Here is a 19,642-nt window from a genome sequence, read left to right as displayed (position 1 = left end):
CATAATAGACATGATATGATAACAAGACAACATGACAAGACATGACTGACATGACAGAAAAAAACAGTAGCGAAAGAGGGCATGAAGGCAATCACCTGAAAGACATCTCTGACAACCACGTATTCAAGTCATTGTGAATCAATGAAGAATGAAATACTTCTACCTTTTTTATGTTAATTATTCTGCATCTGTGTGTGTGGTTCGGATTTGTAAATAGAAATATAGGGAGCATTGAATGTTTAAAAAACCTTAAAAAACCCACGGTGAACATTTACTTTATAGCGTCAGGCAGAATTTATTTGATTTTTTATTTATTTGTGTGTGTGTGTGTGTGTGTGTGTGTGTGTGTGTGTGTGTGTGTGTGTGTGTGTGTGTGTGTGTGTGCGTGCGTGCGTGCGTGCGTGCGTGCGTGCGTGCGTGCGTGCGTGCGTTCTGTAGTCACACGCTGAGATCTAGCTTAGTAAACCTCTAGCTCCCTCATGTTTGGTTTCTCTCTCTCTCCTCTGCACAGTTTCGGGCAAAGAAGTTATTGGCTGCAGACTAAATGTTATCATCAGTACGAGAGAAAGAGATAGAAAAAGATGGAGACAAAAAGAGGGTAAGAGAAATGAGACGGGTGAACGGGTGGGAGAGCTGAAGAGAGGGAGAGGGGAATAAATAGATCGGGGAAACCAGGGAGAGTGAGGAGGACACAGAGTGGTAGTGGGATCAGGAAATGGAGAGGGAGAGACAGGACTAGGCAAAGAGAGAAATTATGGAGGAAGATGGCAGAGGAAAATAGTAACAGATTGAGGAGAAATGGAGAAGTTAAAAAGAGTTGAAGAAAAGGTGAATGAAATGCAAAGTCCAGCGTGACTCAAGATCAGGCAAAGGAAATGAGAGGATTAGGAGGATGTAGGTGACTCTCTTTCCTACCGTTACTTTGTTCAAGTATCTCTCTCTCTCTCTCTCTCTCCCTCTCTCTCTCTCTCTCTTTCTCTCTCTCTCTCTCTCTCAGTGGACCCCCTGTCAGCTGTGACCTTTGAAGACATGAAAAGAGTTGCAAATTTCCCGCCTCATTTGGGTCCATTACGTCCCCCCCAAAACCCGCCTCCTCCGCCCTCTACCTCTCCCCCTCCACCCACCTCTCCTCAGTCCCCATCTCTCCTGACTCCGCCATCCCTCCACCCTGGAGAGGAGCTGTCAGTCTTCTGGGCGGTAATTACCTTTTTCAATGGTGTGCAGCCTGCCCCCCCATATGCCCAACCCTTTCCCTCTCCAGTCTCGAGGGTGGGGCGCTCCGAAAGTACATGCTTATCCCGACCCTTTCATTCGTTTTTTTAAGGTGTACATTTTTGGTTCCGAAAGTTTTCCATGTGCAACAGTAGTATGACGGTTTAACGGCCAGCACATGCACACACAGCACGCCATCAGCAGACACACACAGGACAAGGGTCCCAGTAAAAAGGTATTGCCTTAATGATAAAAGCACCAGCTGGAAGACTACTTTTGAATGTTAGAATATATAGGAAATGTAAGCATAAGCACAAAGTGAAAAAAAACAGTAGGCATAAAACACACACACACACTCACACACACACACACTGCTAAGGAGCTAAAGAGAATCTGCGTGATTCCACTTGAAAGTGTTGAATGGCTGTCACACATTGATGTCTGTGTTTGTGTCAGAGATGTAAGCTTTAGCGCAAGTTCTACCAGGAGGACTCAACTCACAAGCACCAGTTTGCCAATCACCAATTACCAATCACCTGCCTGCATCTGCTTTATAAAGAGTAGTCTAACCTATGTTCTTTGCTGCTTAGGTTTTTCGTTCGATTCTCGTTAATTAACGATTCTCGTTAATGAGAATCGATTCTCGTCGATTCTCAGCAGCCCACTATGTCGCTTAGTACTCACCCAGAGTTCGACGTTTCTGAATCCGACAAGGAAGCCATTCCTCTATCTCCTACCATATCACGCAAGGGTCCAGTTAAAGTCAGCTTCTCGGGCGTCCCGGCCATCCAAAAAACTCTCAGAACTCCTCGACCAACAAGATGTCCCAGTGGAAGTCGGCTCATCAAGGGAGGAAATCCTGCAGGTAGCCGACGCAGCTTCGGGGAACCCTCAACACGCACCCCCCTTTCCACTGTCCGCTCCCAATGCCGCTGCTAATGCTGCCGCTGGCACCGCTAAGAAGCAACCCGGTAAGAAGCGTGCTACTCGTCCTACCACTTCTGGTCCGGCTAAACGTGCGATGAAGAGCGCTGATCATCCCGATTCCAGGCATCCTCAACCAACTCACCCACAAGTCCTCAACACGGATATCATCCAGGTTCTACAAACCCTCGCCGAGTCCGTGAAAAGCCTCGATGCAAGGATGGACGCCGTCGAGACCCCGCTCCGAACTCCCGGAAGGGTCCAAGGTCCAAACCCCCACCCGCGTCTTCAGTCGTCACGGTGCCCTTCCACTTCCTGCCTGAGCGCCCCGGCGTGCAACCATCGGCCTCGGCTTCCTCCGCCAACACAGCCTACGCACCAGCCGCGTGTCTAGCCATCCTGCCTACTGCCGCCTCCGCGGTAGCTGCCCTAGCTCCCGTATCCTTTACATTATCTACAGCTCTATCAGTTCAGCATCCGGGTAGGAATTTCATCACGCCCGCCGCGGCAACCATTTCCCAACTCACTAAATACAATACACTCCAGGGTAAAGATGTCAATCTTGTGGGTTTACCGTCACCTTCCCCTGCTATTGAGCGCCAATGGGTTGATTGTGACTGTTCTTTTAAAGACAACAGATCCCAGACTAACGCGCAACTTATCCTTCGGCGGGTTCGTCATTACTTTCGGTATTTACAGAGACATACTGGGAGCACACAACGGTGCTCTGTCCACAGACTGCTACTACATGTAAGCCAACCTGGCGATCGCCTCGGCCGGCCTATCGTTCTGTTTAATTGGAGGAGTATTTGTAACAATTTCAACAAATCTGTCTGTTCTTATAATAACTGTAGTTCAGTATCCGGGTAAGAGTTTCTATTGCTAGTGTCGACGAATGCATTCTACTAGCACCATTTTCTTTTTACTATGCCATTTGTAACGGGTTCCAAGGAATGAGCGCAATCAGGGTTGTCGTCAGTCAGCGGGAGATTGTTTTATTGTCTTTAAATCACAACAAAAATACTTAAACTATAACAAAGGTTCTTTTCAGAGTAATCCCTTTGGTCCGTTCTGGATCACTCTGGTCCGTTCTCTCCTGGATCACCTTCCTCCTCACTACAACACAAAGCAGGCACATAAGTACAAACGCTCCCTGATTGGCCTGGTGCTGACACCTGCTCGCACTCAGGTCCAATCCCCCCAGCCAATCCGGTGCTGGACGTGAATGCTTCTACCATGGGGACCATGGTAGAAGCGTTCACGTTCGCGATCCCTGTCAGGTCTTAATAAACCTGCGAATTCTACCGAACACACTGAAGCCGAGTGAAAGACAATGATGTCCAGAAGCTCAACAAATGACAGGAGCCCTCCAGTCCGGAGCAGGAAGAGAGGCCAATGCCAGCCTCCAAGGCCAGCGCTGACCATCATATCTCTGAATGTTGAAGGACTGTCTGCAACTAAAGAAGAACTTGTTGCAAAACTCTGCAAAGAATACCAGTGCGATATTCTCTGCCTACAGGAAACCCACCGCAGAGCTAAAAATCCTTGCCCTCGAGTGGAAGGTATGACCGACCTCATAGAAAGACCACATGAAAGATATGGCAGCATCATGCTAGCAAAAAATGGCACAATCGTCGAATCAACAACAAGGAGCGACGAAAACAACATTGAAGTCCTAACCACTGAGCTGAGAGGAGTCACCGTCACCTCAGTCTACAAACCACCACCCATACCCATGGAGATGCCTGAAATACCACCATCTGGAAAACCGCAGATTGTGATAGGAGATTTCAACAGCCACAGCACGCAATGGGGATACGCCAACAACAACGAAGATGGAGATGCAGTGGAAATGTGGGCCGAAAACTGCCAGCTTAATCTGATTCACGACGCAAAACAACCAAAGTCCTTCAACAGCGGACGATGGAGAGCAGGCTACAACCCTGATATTGCGTTTGTCAGCCACAAGATCGCTGGATTAAGCAAAAAGCTAGTCTTGGAGCCACTGCCAAGGACCCAACACCGTCCCATCGGCATCACAGTCAACGCTGCAATAACCCCAGCCACAGTTCCATTCCGAAGAAGATTCAACTTTGGAAAAGCGAAATGGCCTGGCTTCCAAGAAGATCTCGAAAGGAAGATTTCCCACCTCCCAGGAGACCCCAGGAACTATGACAAGTTCACCAAGCTTGTGCACGAAGCAGCCCGCAAGAACATCCCAAGAGGCTGCCGCACTCAATACATCCCAGGCCTGGACGCCACAAGTACCGAACTGTATGAGCAATACCAACAGCTTTATGAATCTGACCCCTTTGCCGAAACTACCACCGAAGTAGGTGAGAGACTCATGACCTCTATTTGAGAATGCCGCCAGCTGAAGTGGAAAAACCTGCTGGAGACAACTGATATGTCAAAGAACAGCAAAAAGGCATGGAGCCTCATCCGAAAAATCAGCAACGACCCATCAACCCCAACCCAGCAACAGTATACTCCCACGGCCAACCAAGTTGCGCACCAGCTGCTGCTCAATGGGAAATCCACCACCAAACAGCCCAGACCAAAGGTAGACCGAGTAAAGCACTCCCAAACTATGGGACTGACTAAGCCGTTCTCCCCTGAAGAGCTCAATACCAGCATCAACACCTTAAAAAACGGTAAAGGCATCGGACTGGACAACATTTTCACGGAAGAGATAAAACATTTTGGACCTCTGATGAGGAAATGGATTCTCCAGCTGATGAATAGATGCATGCTGACAAAAACCATCCCAAAGATCTGGAGGAAAACCAGGATTATTGCCCTTCTCAAACCAGGCAAAGATACAGCGCATGCAAAGAGCTTCCGTCCAATCTCTCTATGCCACCTCTACAAGCTGTTTCAAAGCTTGATTCTCAACAGGCTTGCCCCTGTTGCTGAACCAGCCATCATCCCTCAACAAGCCGGATTCCGACCTGGCAAATCTACAAAAAGCCAACTCCTGAAGCTCACTCAACACATTGAGGATGGATTCCAGAAAGGACTGGTAACAGGAGCTGTCTTTGTTGATCTGTCTGCCGCATATGACACTGTGAACCATCGCCTCCTCCTTAAAAAGATCTTGGAGCTGACAAAAGACCTGGCACTCACAGACCTCATCCCTCCTGAAAGACAGGCGCTTCTTTGTTGTCCTGAATAACAAGCAGAGTCGCTGGCGACAACAACGAAATGGCCTACCTCAAGGTAGCGTGCTGGCCCCACTCCTATATAACATCTACACCAACGACCAGCCAATGGACCAGGACACCGAGCGTTTCATCTATGCCGACGATCTCTGTGTAACATCTCAAGAGAACTCGTTTGAAGCAGTAGAAGCAAACCTCACCACAGCCCTAGATCAGCTACTCCTCTATTACGAGCACAACCACCTACATGCCAACCCTGCAAAGACCCAAGTCTGCTCCTTCCATCTTAGGAACCGTGAAGCCAACCGACCACTTAACATCAAATGGTCTGGAACACCACTTGAGCACTGTACCAACCCCGTCTACCTTGGAGTAACCCTGGATCGTACCCTCACCTTTAAGGAACACATCAAAAACACAAAATCCAAAGTCGGTTCCCGAAACAACATCCTACGGAAACTGAACAACTCCAAATGGGGAGCCACAGCACACACATTAAAATATACTGCCTTGGCCCTGTGCTATTCCTCTGCGGAATATGCATGTCCTGTTTGGGAGAGGTCAACCCATGCCAAGAAACTTGACTCAGCATTGAACAACACCTGCCGTCTGATCACTGGCTGCTTGAAACCCACCAACACAAGCAACCTCCACCTCCTTGCTGGCATTGCCCCTTCTGATATTAGACGGAAAGTTACCAGCCGAGTCGAGAAAACAAAATCTGCAATCGATGAACGCCATCTCCTCCATGGATGCCACCCTCCGGCCCAACGGCTAAAGTCAAGAAAAAGCTTTCTCAGCCATGTCCAGCCCCTAACAAAGTCTCGGGAAGAAACCAAAATCCAACTCTGGATGGAAAAACTTGAGAATGACCCACCTTCAACTGGCATGGGAATACCCCCCACTGAAAAACTACCCCCTGGTGCAGAAGCATCATGGACCCAATGGAAAACACTAAACCGCCTCAGAACAAGAACAGGACGATCCAAAGATGCTCTGGTCAGATGGGGCTACAAGACTGGCCCAACCACCTGTGAATGTGGAGAAGCAGACCACACAATGGAGCACTGCCTTGTCTGCACTCTACTACCCAACCCCTGCAGCCCAAAAGACCTTGCAGTTTTCAACAACAATGCAAAGGACTGTGTAATGAAATGGGAAACTGTCATATAAATGCTTCAGTGAAACGAAAAGAAGAAGAATCCGGTGCGCTCCCAACCTGCCCATACTCCCCCTGCAGGCCAGACGTCGCATGTCCCCCCACACACCCCCAGCGCCAGACACAGGCCGGGGTCACATCCGGCCGCCAACTAACTCCCCCCCCCCAGAGCGGGAGAGGAAGTCCGCCACGGCCATCTGCGCCCCAGGCCTGTGCACGAGCCGAAAATTAGGGTTGCAACGCGAGGTACCACCGGGTGATCCTCGCGTTGACGTCCTTCATGCGGTGAAGCCACTTGAGGGAGGCGTGGTCGGAGTAGAGGGTGAACGCGCGCCCCAGCAGGTAGTAGCGGAGGGTGCTGACCGCCCACCGGATGGCGAGAGGCTCCTTTTCCACCGTGCTGTACCGACCCTCCCGGTCTGATAATTTCCGGCTCAGGTATAGCACTGGGCGGTCGACCCCCTCCACCTGCTGGGTCAGGACCGCGCCCAACCCCCTATCCGACGCGTCCGTCTGCCTCCCCCATCTTCGGGACGTGTATGTGTGTGGCGGGTCCCGCCCCTCGGGGTCCTTCGCCGCGTCCGCCGGAGGCGAGGAGCTCCCGGAGCATGGCCCGATCGGCGGCCAAGGATTGGGCCAGGTCCGTGAGCACCTCGTTCTGCGCCTGGTGGAGCTGGCCTTGTCTCTCCGCCATCTGGGCTAGGTGCCCGAGCACGTTTCCCAATGGGGACTGGTCCATTCTTCCTGCACTCGAGCCCCACGTTGGGCTCCACTGTAACGGGTTCCAAGGAATGAGCGCAGTCAGGGTTGTCGTCCCTCAGCGGGAGATTGTTTTATTGTCTTTAAATCACAACAAAAATACTTAAACTATAGTAAAGGTTATTTTCAGAGTAATCCCTTTGGTCCATTCTGGATCACTCTGGTCCGATCTCTCCTGGATCACCTTCCTCCTCACTACAACACAAAGCAGGCACATAAGTACAAACGCTCCCTGATTGGCCTGAGTGCTGACACCTGCTGCACTCAGGTCCAATCCCCCCAGCCAATCCGGTGCGCTCCCAACCTGCCCATACTCCCCCTGCAGGCCAGACGTCGCACGTCCCCCCACACCATTATTGGCCACGCATTTGCGTTGATTAAAGTGGTCAGGTCAGGGAGCCTGGCTTGCTAAAGCCGACATCACGGATGCTTTTAAAATCATGCCTATTCATCATTCCGTTTGGCCGCTGTTCGGAGTTAAATGGTAGTCTAAATTATATTTCGCAGTCAGGTTAACAATCGGGTGTAGGAGCAGTCCCCACCTCTTCAATTTGTTATCCGAGGCCTCGTGCTGGATAATGTTAAACGTATGTCGTTGCCATTCGTTTAGATTTGCTGGACGAATTCTTGCTAATTGACTTTCCATCAAATCAAACCGGGAGTATTCTGTGTAATGGGCGTTCCCCTATCTGAAGAGTAAATGGAGGGCCCATTTACCTCAATCAAATTTCTAGGGATTCGCTTAGACTCCGATAGGATGCAAGCATCCCTGCCCGATGAGAAACTACAGATGATCAGATCTTTTTCCGATTCGTTTCAAACTACTGCTGGAGTAACTAAACGCGAAATGTTCGCCTCCTAGGCCACCTCAATTGCGCCATGTGCATTATACCATAAGGCCGCTCGTTCATCTCTCGTCTTCTAACTCTGGCCCATTTTGTCCCAAATCTGAACGACATAATATACCTAAACGAAGGCTGCCTGTCTGACCTCAAATTCTGGTTGTTTCTCCTTGTTAATTGGAACAGTATCTTTCTTTTATAATATGCCCAAATCATCCGATTCTCTCGAACTATTTACCGATGCGGCACCCACAGTCGGGTTCGGGGTTTATTCCAAGGGCGATGGTTTGCTAAAAGATGGCCAGCCGAATTTCGCACATTCACCCTCGGGTCCGAGTCGTCTGCGCTGGTCGAACTTTACCCAATCATGGCTGCTAGCGTTTCGTGGGGGTAAGCATTGCGTCGTAAATGCATAACCATGTTTTGTGAATCAAGCCCACACCGTATTGTTGAGCACACATCCCACTGCTGGTGACCATGAATGACTCATCCAAAACTAGCTAGCTGCTCATTTTGACACAAAAAGGCCTATAGAAAACCCCCACACACACAAACACACACTCACACACGTGTCCCTATTTTCTCTCCCTCTTCCTCCTCTTTTGAGGAAGGAACCCCCTGGGATTTTAACTAGCCTCCTCATGTTGGTCGTTTATTTTGTTGAAAGGCGATGCTTTATACGCATAAACACACAACCAAACATTCCCCCCCCCGCGCCCATCCTCGCCTTCTCCTCTTCCTCTTCTGATAGAACAAAAAGCCACCCATCTACGGCGTGTTGCATAACTGGTGGCAGTTCGGCTGTCCCAAGGTTACATTAACTGGCCTTCTTTATGTAATCACTTGTCAATTGTTGTCGGTGGTGTAAATGTAGGCACGCCCCAGTCTTAACCAGGCCATGCTTCCAGCTGGCTCTTTCACACTCTGTACATGCTCTATCTCTGTCTATCCTTCTGTTTCCATCAGTACCCCCTCTTCCTTTCTCTCTGTCCCTCTCACCCCTCTCCTCATCTATCCGCCTCTCTTTCTCCCTCTCTGTTTAACCCTCTCTTGCCCCTCTCTCCATCTACTCCTCTCTCACCTTTTACACCGGCTGGGATCAGTTTGAACAAACAAAGACTGCCATAACTTCCCAGGTATTTCAGACAACCTTACGATCCTCCACTGTCCACCACCCAGCACGCTGCTGCACATATGTTATAATAAATTACATGCGTGCCCGATGTTTGAGTCCCTGTCAGACGCAGAAAGACGAGGACTTCAGCCCCAGTGACGATAGGGGATTGGGGGGGAGGGGGGGGAGTTAATTAGTGGCATGGCCCCGGGCCCCTTCATGTCTTTATCAGTGAGAGAGAGAACGAGAGAGGTGGGGGAGAGGGTTTAGGGTGTGTGTGTGTGTGTGTGTGTGTGTGTGTGTGTGTGTGTGTGTGTGTGTGTGTGTTCGAGAGATGGGCAAGTGGCAGAATACTTTAATGTGTATTTTAGTTTTTGTCATGGTTGTGTGTGTGTGTGTGTGTGTGTGTGTGTGTGTGTGTGTGTGTGTGTGTGTGTGTGTGTGTGTGTGTGTGTGTGTGTGTGTGTGTGTGTGTGTGTGTGTGTGTGTGTATGTGGATCAGGCAGAGAATGAAGAACGGTTCATATGGAAGGTTTCGTTGAATGTATGCACATGTGGACACACAGGCACACCCCTTAATCAGCCTTTTTCAGAGATGATGAGCATTTAGCATGTAAGGCGGAGCGAGAGAGAGAAAGTGTGAGAGAGAGAGAGAAACATTAGCTCCATTCATGATGGCTGCTAAACGGAGAGGACAGATGAAGGGGGATCAGAGGATGGAAATGAGAAAAGAGAGATGGAACGAGAAGGGGAAAGAGAAATTAAGTGAAAGGAAAAAAGAAACGGATACAAAAAGACATGGAAAGAGAGCGGAAGAGATAAAGACATAGGAAACTAATAGTGACCAAAAGAAAGGGCAGAAAATAAGGAATGGAAAAGAGAAGGAAAAAGTGATAGTATTTTTTTCTATTACCAAAGATATTTCATTTGAAATTTGTGACTCAAGAGGAGGGCTGGGGGACATTCAATTTCTGTTGATCTGGGAAATTCTGGAAAAAAAGTTTGCTCTCTTTGTGATGTCTCTTAAAGGGGTAGTTCGGAATTTTGGACATAGGGCCTGATTCCGAAGTGAGCATTGGTATTCTATATCACTGGAGACAGTTTTCAACACATTTCATTCAGTCCTTCTAGTTGCAGAGTTATCTCGTGCTAGGCTAGCGCAAGTCAACGGGCAATGCTAGCCTGCTATTAAAAACAGTCTTACCCACTCCACAGTACACCCAGAAGCGGATCTTCCATTAGGCAAACCTAGGCAAGTGCCTAGGGCCCCAACCAAATCTGTCTTTATTAGGGGCCCCCAAATCTGACCCCCCCAGCCATTACTTATGTAAAGTAAAAAAAAAAAAAACATTTCTAGTAGAAAAAAATAACAAAAATATCAACATAACGCCGAACTAATGCCTAAATAATAATTTTCCAGCACACATGCTCCCCTCCATTGTGCATTGGACTAGTCCAGAATATGATTACGTAGTAACGCGCGCAGCGCGAAATAACGTACTTCAAACCAAAGCAGAGGGATGCGACTCTGTGAAAATGAAGCGGCGGAAATATGATAGTGGTTGTGCTAAACGAAAACAAAAAGCTGAGAAGAAAAGAATTGCAGATACACTGCCGAAATTGATTTCATTTTTTACACCTGCTGCTGCCACAGCAGCCGCTGCTGAACTTGCGACAGGCTCTGCTGTTGGGGTTCTATACTGCTGCTCACCACTTTTCTCTGATATGAAGACTTTTGAGAAGACGACAACAGTAGGACTTTGTGTTTACAAATGCTTTCTGTCTCACACACACACACACACACACACACACACACACACACACACACACACACACACACACACACACACACACACACACACACACACACACACACACACAGAGCTTTGCCACTCACTCAGTCACTCACTCACATACTCTCTCTCACTCACTCACTCACTCACTCACTCACTCACTCACTCAGTCACTCACACACACACACACACACACACACACACACACACACACACACACACACACACACACACACACACACACACACACACACACACACACACACTGTTTTACTCACATGAAATGGTGAAGGCAACAGGGAAAATGGACATTTGAAGATGGAGAACTTAACCACTTGCACACCTAAACACCCCCCCCCCCCCCCTCTGTCTCTCTCTCTCTCTCTCTCTCTCTCTCTCTCTCTCTCTCTCTCTCTCTCTCTCTCTCTCTCTCTCTCTCTCTCTCTCTCTCTCTCTCTCTCTCTCACTGAACCACTGCTTTGCCTGTCTCTCACTCACACACACAGCCACTGTTATTCCTGTCCACACACAAAATATTTTCATTGGTCCTGTTTAAATGTAAATGGTGGTTTTCATAGACTCATATCCATTTTGTATTTTAGTTCTGTTAAGTGCAAGATCATTTTGTAACTCTGGCAGAGAATGGAAATTCTAATCTCTCTCTCTCTCTCTCTCTCTCTCTCTCTCTCTCTCTCTCTCTCTCTCTCTCTCTCTCTCTCTCTCTCTCGTTTGAGTAATAAACATGTAATTTTGGCAAAGGCTGGAGAAATCTGAAACTGATTTTACTGTGGAGAGTTGAGTGGCAGTGCACTATGGGTTTATTGCGATTCTAAGAGTATTGGGATGGTTATTTGTTTTGTGTACGTGTTTCAAAGATGAGGGCCCCATGTCTATATTTTGCCTAGGGCCCCAAAATGGCTAGATCCGCCCCTGAGTACACCCGAGGTAAATCAATTATAACGACAGACTATACATCTAAATGTCTGTTTATAGAATAATGTTAGAAATAAAACCAACCTTGCATTGCATTGCATTTTGAGGGAATTGCGGGGTCTCAGCTGCAGTGTTTATATTCCTGTACGTAGGCTACGGCAGCGGCGGACTGATACCTAGGTTACCTGCCGCTGTCATTGCTACAAACGCAGAGTACAGTGAACGAAGGAATTCTACAAGCGTATTAAATTAACAAGATATGGCCACGTTTGGAGGAGTTAGCGATGCATCTGCTTTTGAAGACGATTATGAGGAATTTGTTGTATCCAACGAACTGTACATGTACGAGCCGGTGTTTTGATGTCAAAGCCAGCAGCAACAAGCCACAGTTGAGTCCTTTCTGGATCTCGCACTGGAAATTGGTGGAAACTTTGTGGTGCCCATCTGTACCGTTTATTTGTACAATTTCTAAAAGCACACTGAACCACCATGTTGCCTAGTCGTTCAATTGCGCTTCTGTCCCACGCTTCTCTGTTTACGTTCTTCTGTCGTGATTCGGTTACAAACCTAACCAGCGCATAGTAGAATTCCGCTTCTGCTGAGAAAGTAGTCCCTCGATGATTCATGCGATGCATGGTTAGTTTTATTTCTAACATTATTCTATCAACACAGACATTTAAATCTATAGTCTGGCGTTATAATTGATTTACCTCGGGTGTACTGTGGAGTGGGTAAGACTGTTTTTAATAGCAGGCTAGCATTGCCCGTTGACTTGCGCTAGCCTAGCACGAGCGAACTCTGCAACTAGAAGGACTGAACGAAATGTGTTGAAAACTGTCTCCAGTGATATAGAATACCAATGCTCAATTCAGAATCAGGCCCTATGTCCAAAATTCCGAACTACCCCTTTAACTGTGTGAAATATCTGAAACAGGAAGTGAAATAGCAAGAAATGACGAAAGTGATTTTGGAGAGTGCAGAAAATTATTCAGTCCAAGACTGACAATAAGTTTACATTAGTAGAAGCTAGGCAAATCCAATTGCTGGCAACATTATGGTTCCTGTTGTAGTGGCGCCCTCTAGTGAAATTTATTTACACAATGATTTAAGTCAAATGATAGAAGATGTTTATTAATGAACTTAACTTAATATTTAGTTCTGTATGCACCATCTTGTAGTACCCTTATAGTAGAATTATAAGAGGAAAGGATCCAGGACCTTGGAAAACAAAGATTAAGGGAGTCTCTGCGGGAGTCCCTCGAGGAAGATCTAAGAAGCCAAGCGCACTTAGCTAGGTGCCATACCTCAATCATCGTCAGGATATCCACCCGAGGAAGACGCCACCCCAGATCCTCTGCTCGGCGCAGAAACCCTTCCAATCTGTGCTACCCATCGCACTCTACCTACACCGACCTCAAGGTGATGGGAGGACTCTGGACTACCAATCAGCGTTCAAGAAGGCAGACTTCATCTCGGCCTACTTATCCCTCATGACTCTCCACTTCCTGACCCTTACAGAGACTTGGGTCACTCCAGAGAACATTGCCAATCCAGCTGCCCCCTCCACCACCAGGGCAAGGATGAGGGAATGGACCTCCAAGTCCCCTTCGCGACTTCTACGATGAGATGGATGCCCTTCTCAGCTGCTTTCCAGAAAACGGCACACAACATCCTGCCAGAGAAGCTGCACTCACCTGAAATAACCTATCTAACCTAACTATTTCTCCACCATTGATTTAACACTCACCCCTTCTCCTCCCACACACAGGGCCGGGAACCAACTTCTCCCTCCCTCCTACATACTCCTCACATTTTCACCACCCGCCGTAACCTGAAATCTCTCTCCCGCTACGTTTGCCTCATCTGTCCTGTCGTCACTACCATCTCTCGTACCATCTTCCCAACTGTCCAACGAGGAAGCCTCTGACACCATACTATCCTTCCTCTCCTCCTCCTTGGAATCCTTCTGTACCTTCCACTCCAGACCTTCGCAATCCACACAACTCCCTCCTTGGCTGATAGAGCAGAGTTGCAAGCAGCTGAGAGGAAATGGAAGAGATCAGACTATCCTAATGATCTATCTCACTACCTTCACCTCCTCTCAGACTTCACTTCCACTGTGTCAATAGCCAAATCTGCCTTCTACTGGCACAAAATCATCTCCTCCGTCTCAAACCCATTTTCCATGTTCTCCCCCCTTCACCCCTCCCCCACCTCCCCTTCCTTCCTCCCTCACTGCTGATGACTTTGTTAGATACTTTACCCATGGACCTATAAAGAAAAGCACAGCGGATTAAAACATGGCGCCCATTGATTCCTATGAAAACTATTCATTGGCGCAGGGCAACATCAAGGAGAGAATTGCTTCTGCATCATGGGAGCCTAGCCACGTCCTAGTGCATGACGTTCCGGATGCAGAAATATTCTCATTCTCTAGCATTGTTAGCATAGCATCATAAGCGATGCTATGCTGAGTGGGCACAGTCGCATTGTTTACCAACCATTGAAGAATAAGTACTAATCCCTCCGATGATTCTCTATATGTGATCTTTAAATTACACTCTTCCTGCCATCTGGGCAACAATTATTAATTATCAATTATTATTATTTAACAATTACCATTTATGTTATTATTTTGGATTAGTTTGTCCCTTTTTGACCTTGTATTTATTCAAGAGAAAAATACCTTGTATTTAAATTTTCATTTTTGTATTTTAAAACAAAAATATTAAATATATGTAGTCCTAGAAAAAATGCAGTAAAATGTTACTGCTTAAGAAACAGATTGCTTCCAACAAACTATTTACGAAATATGCAATCAATAATTTATAACTGAAATGCATATATTAGACTACTAACAATATTATAAAAATGACGTAGATCTCCCATAATCATTCAGGTAATTAATACGTCCGTGCCTGTTCCAGCCATTTCAATGATATGTTTGTTTTAGGGTTTCCACACTGGGTAGCGCAAATGGCCTATGGGACCCACAAGAGGTTATTAGAGCTCATGAGCACAGGTGGAGGTGATTGTGAGGATGGATGAGCAAACAGCAGCGCCCTTTGGAATTCGACATTGGGACAGCCCTAAAGCCTTAATAATTTCGGGAGAACGCGCAGCAAAGTCTGTGAGTCCATGAGTCTGGACATTGCGATTGGGCCATTGAGTGAACGCGTCCAATAACTGAACTAGTCTACAAAATTCCTCTGCGACTTTAAGTGATAAAAAGTCACCACAATGCCAAAAAACAATCAAGGTCATCCATCTTAAGTAAAAGGAAAAACCTCGGACACGAGAAGGTAACGGAGCCGTGCACTGAGCCCTCTCGGATGCCGGGCCAAAACAACATTTGTTTCACTATGACTCCTTTCAGCTGCCCACCCCTCTTTCTCCTGCAAAAAAAAGAAAAAGAAAAAGGCTAATAAAACGCTTGAGGTCGCGTTTTGAATAGAGAAAACTTTCCTTTTATAGTACATGGTATAAATATTACAACAAGTCCGCAAAATTTTACGACCGTATAGGTCGTTTGTACTGCCACGGATTACGACCCACTGGAGCGTATCAAAAACGAGCGCCTCTACAGGTCGCGGGAGGTAAGTATGCCACATATATGTTTTTGCTCTGTGCATTTAGGGTTTTAGCCATTTTATTCAGGTGTAAATGATTTAAGATCAAAACTCAAATCAACGGTTGGAAAAAATAACTCACATTTTTTGCTAAATCTATTCATTTGATGAGTAGGCTATAAGGATATAAGGATACAACCCGGTATAAGGACAACGCCCATACACTTTATTATACTTACATTACATACCCGGTATCACGCCAAGGCGTAAAATAGATACGTCTGTCCACATCGCATTCGCAAGGCATGTTCAGGGTGACGCTTTGCCTGACCAAAGCGTCACCCTGAACACGCGTCCTTCTCCATTCAAAATTAATGGGGGAATAGCACGAACAGGGGGCGATACGTTCTCCTAGCATTTGGTGAAATTGTTACGTAGCCATATTAATCGTTATTATCTGAATGGGAATTGCAATATTTTAGGACAGATGACTAATGACATTTCTAGCGAGAAATGTACATTTTCCTTGCATAATCTTCAGTCAGTGAATGAGTATGATCTTTATTAATCTTTATTGCAATATTTTAGGATCGATTCATCGTTAAACGTGTTTCTAATAACATTTCTAGCGAGAAATATAATTTTTACTTGCATAATCTTCAGTCAGTGATTGTGTCTGATCTTTAGTTTTATAGTTATTAGGAAGATTTAATCGGCTCGCTCGCATGTTTCAACAACGTCAGGTTGCTAGGGACGCTGCTTTCGCTAAACTAGCAGCTCACGTGTTTCCTGCCTTTGTGTTAATAAACCGTTACTTTATGTAACTTTTAATGATATTGTGATAACCACAGGCGAGGTATTGAGCGAAGTAAGCTTGATAGCAGGTTTATTGGATTCCACAATCGGACAGGCTGGCACAGCTCCACCAGAAAACTACAACAACCAAAACTCCCGCCCGGAAGGAAACCCCCGGAAACCCCTCTCAGAAGGCCCGCCCCTTCCTCCCAAACCCTGTGACGCTACAATATCATCTTGTTAGAAACACGTTTATCTGAGAGCCAACCCAGTCGCCAAAAGCATACGTTGACAGTGTACGTTTTCGTGAACACATGGTGGATCCAGATCTGTTCCGGAGCATTTCTGCACCTCGGGCAACAGCGCAGGGTTGCCAGGTCCTGCCTGCAAAAAACGTCCTGCCCACATACCGTTCAAAACCCACATACCGTTCAAAACCCGGTATCACGCCTTGGCGTGATACCGGGAGAGGGTTAGCTAGGCGCGTCCCGAGCAACCACGAGCGTCCACGAGCGGCCCCGAGACTTCAGAATGTCGTTATTTGCATGACCGCTAGAGGCGCTACATTTTGATACGCTCCAGTGGGTCGTCATTTGGGGCGGTACAAACGACCTATGCGGTCGTATTTTCTAGGAGGACAGGCTGAAATATTATTATGAGCCTTTGATTGATATCAAGATTGTTTTTGCGGAGACACATTCCTGTCCCCCGCTTGCATTGGAGTGAACAGGGATCTCTACTTCTGGGCCCCATGAATCGAGTGACTCGTCCACAGCCTTCTAAAACAACAGCAATACCAGGCTTGGCCACTTTTGGATTGGGGAAGTATGCACTGCTCCTGGGGGCCTGACCTTACCCAGAAGGTGAAGAACATCAGCTCCTCCTATACCCCTGCCACCATTCTCCCTCCCCCTATCCCCACCCCTGTTTTTACCCACTTTATCCCTCTCTCCACCGAAGATTTAAAATTTGATAAGGGGGCATGTGGTGGCATGGTTAGACGTCACTATTAGAATGGTGACGTCTAACCACGCCACCATATTCCCCCTTGACCCGATCCCCTCCTCACTCCTCTTGGCCGTCTCGAGCGAAATCCTGCCATTTCACACCACCCTTATCAACTCCTCCCTCACTTCAGGCCTTGTTCCAGCGTCATTCAAGATTGCGAGAATAAAGCCGCTCCTATAGAAACTGACCCTTTACTCTTCCGACATCCAGAACTACAGAACGATATCTCTTCCTTCATTCCTTTCTAAAAAAACTTAAAAGAACGTGCCATCTTTAACCCAACTGTCCTCCTATCTCTCAAAAAAATCTGCCTGACCCTCATCAATCAGGCTTCACGATTGCACAGTCCACTGAGGCAGCTCTGCTCGCGGTGACAGAGTCGCTCCGTGCTGACAGAGCCTTGTCCCTCTCATCGGTTCTCATTCTCCTGACTTGTATGCAGCGTTTGACACCGTGAACCACCGAATCCTCCTCGGACTCTTGCCGAACTTGGCATTGCTGTCTCTGCGCTATCCTGGTACACATCCTACCTGACAGGTCACACCTATCAGGTCACATGGAATGGCTCCTTGTCCAAACCCTTCACTCTTGACATCGGTGTCCCTCAAAGCTCTGTACTGGGATCCCTTCTGTTCTCCCTCTATACCAGATCCCAGGGCTCTGTAATCACATTGCACGGTTTTCCCAATCACTGCTATGCTGACGACACGCTACCTATTCCTCTCCTTCCCCTCCAACACCCTGATTGCAACACGCATCTCAGAATGTCTGGCAGACTTCAGCACTTGGACGACTGCCTATCACCTGAAGCTTAACCTCAACAAGACTGAGCTCCTCCTAATGCCAGCGAAAGATTCCCCTCACATGGACTTACTGGTCACCGTCAAGAACATCACTGTATCTCCATCACCAACTTCCAGAAACCTCTGTGTAGTACTGGACAATAAGTTATGCTGCCCCGCGGACATCACCAGGGCCCGATCCTGCAGGTTTGCCCTCTACAAGAGTGATTTTCAACCAGTGTGCCGCGGCGCGAGAGATCGTCAGGTGTGCCGTGGGAAATTTTCCATTGTCGGGTGTCTGTGCTGTAATAAAGTGTCGCAGATGATGTACCGTAATTTTCTATAAGCCGCGCCTGTTGCAACTTATAATGTAATAAAGACTCATAATGTAATAACGTCTCATAACGGCTCATAATGTAATAATTTCAATGTAATAAAAGTTCATAATGTAATAATCGGCTCATAATGTAATAAAATCACGGACGCATAACGTAATAAGGGCTTTGCGCATAATGTAATACTGTAATAACTTATTACATTAAGAACCTTATTGATACCGCTCATAATATTATAACAGTTCATAATGTAATAATAGCACATATAGTGAGAAAAGTGTTGCATTATCATAATTCTTACTTCTGCCATCCCTGCCGGAGTGGAAGGAAATGCTTTCACCTGTGTCTGTCTCTCAGCAAGATCACACATTTCTGCAAACATGCTGGAGCATTAGCCAACTTAGATGCCATATACTGAACCTCACTCCCAATAAGTGGCAGGCCTCATAAAAAGGAAGAGAAGCCTTATTCTTTAACGCATCATCCTCCATAGGTAAAATACATGGTATAAAGGCAACAACTGCAAACACTGACAACTAATGCACTTTTGGGCAGAGGTTTGTTTTTGAGTTTGACTATGATTTGTACATAGGTTGCGCTACAGTAACCAACTCAAAAGCTGTCAGGAGAAGAGGTTGGATTAGGGAAGAAGGAGGGGGACTGTAGTTCATGTAGTTTAATGTTCTTTGCTACAATAACTAATAACTCCTGCAATGAAAACACATTTTAAATTGTACTTTTCAAAAAAGTAAGTAAACACTCTTTCCTTCCATACAACCTTACGAAGACCTTCCAATAAAAACGTAGCAGTTTTTTTTTGTTGGTCTTTAATGCCAATTTATAAAGGCTTTTAACAATTATTTTCCTACTACTTGAAATACATGATACAAGCAGCATAACATGTTAATTCAAACTTATTTTATTTTGGAACTGACCAATAACAAAAAAGTCATCAAAAACGTTGGAGATCTGAACATAAAATTAGTCTCACAATATATAACAGCTATATACAGTATGTGAGTCTAGAACAGACATAGGGATGTCATAGAAAACATGAACCAGCTCAAAGGTTTTTTAAATGTAAACACAGCCTGTCAGGACACAAAAGTAAAAATATAAGTCAAAATAAATTTAAATAAACAATATGCCTATAAACATGATCATAAATTATAGTTGCCAACAAAAATAAAGTCAAGGGGGCTCCATTTGTCAGTGGTCAGTGACTGTGCCAGTGATCACTCAAATCACTTTATTTC

Source organism: Gadus chalcogrammus, chromosome 18 (assembly GCF_026213295.1).
Source record: "Gadus chalcogrammus isolate NIFS_2021 chromosome 18, NIFS_Gcha_1.0, whole genome shotgun sequence".
Lineage (NCBI taxonomy): Eukaryota > Metazoa > Chordata > Actinopteri > Gadiformes > Gadidae > Gadus > Gadus chalcogrammus.
Note: the sequence above shows the minus strand (reverse complement) of the source record.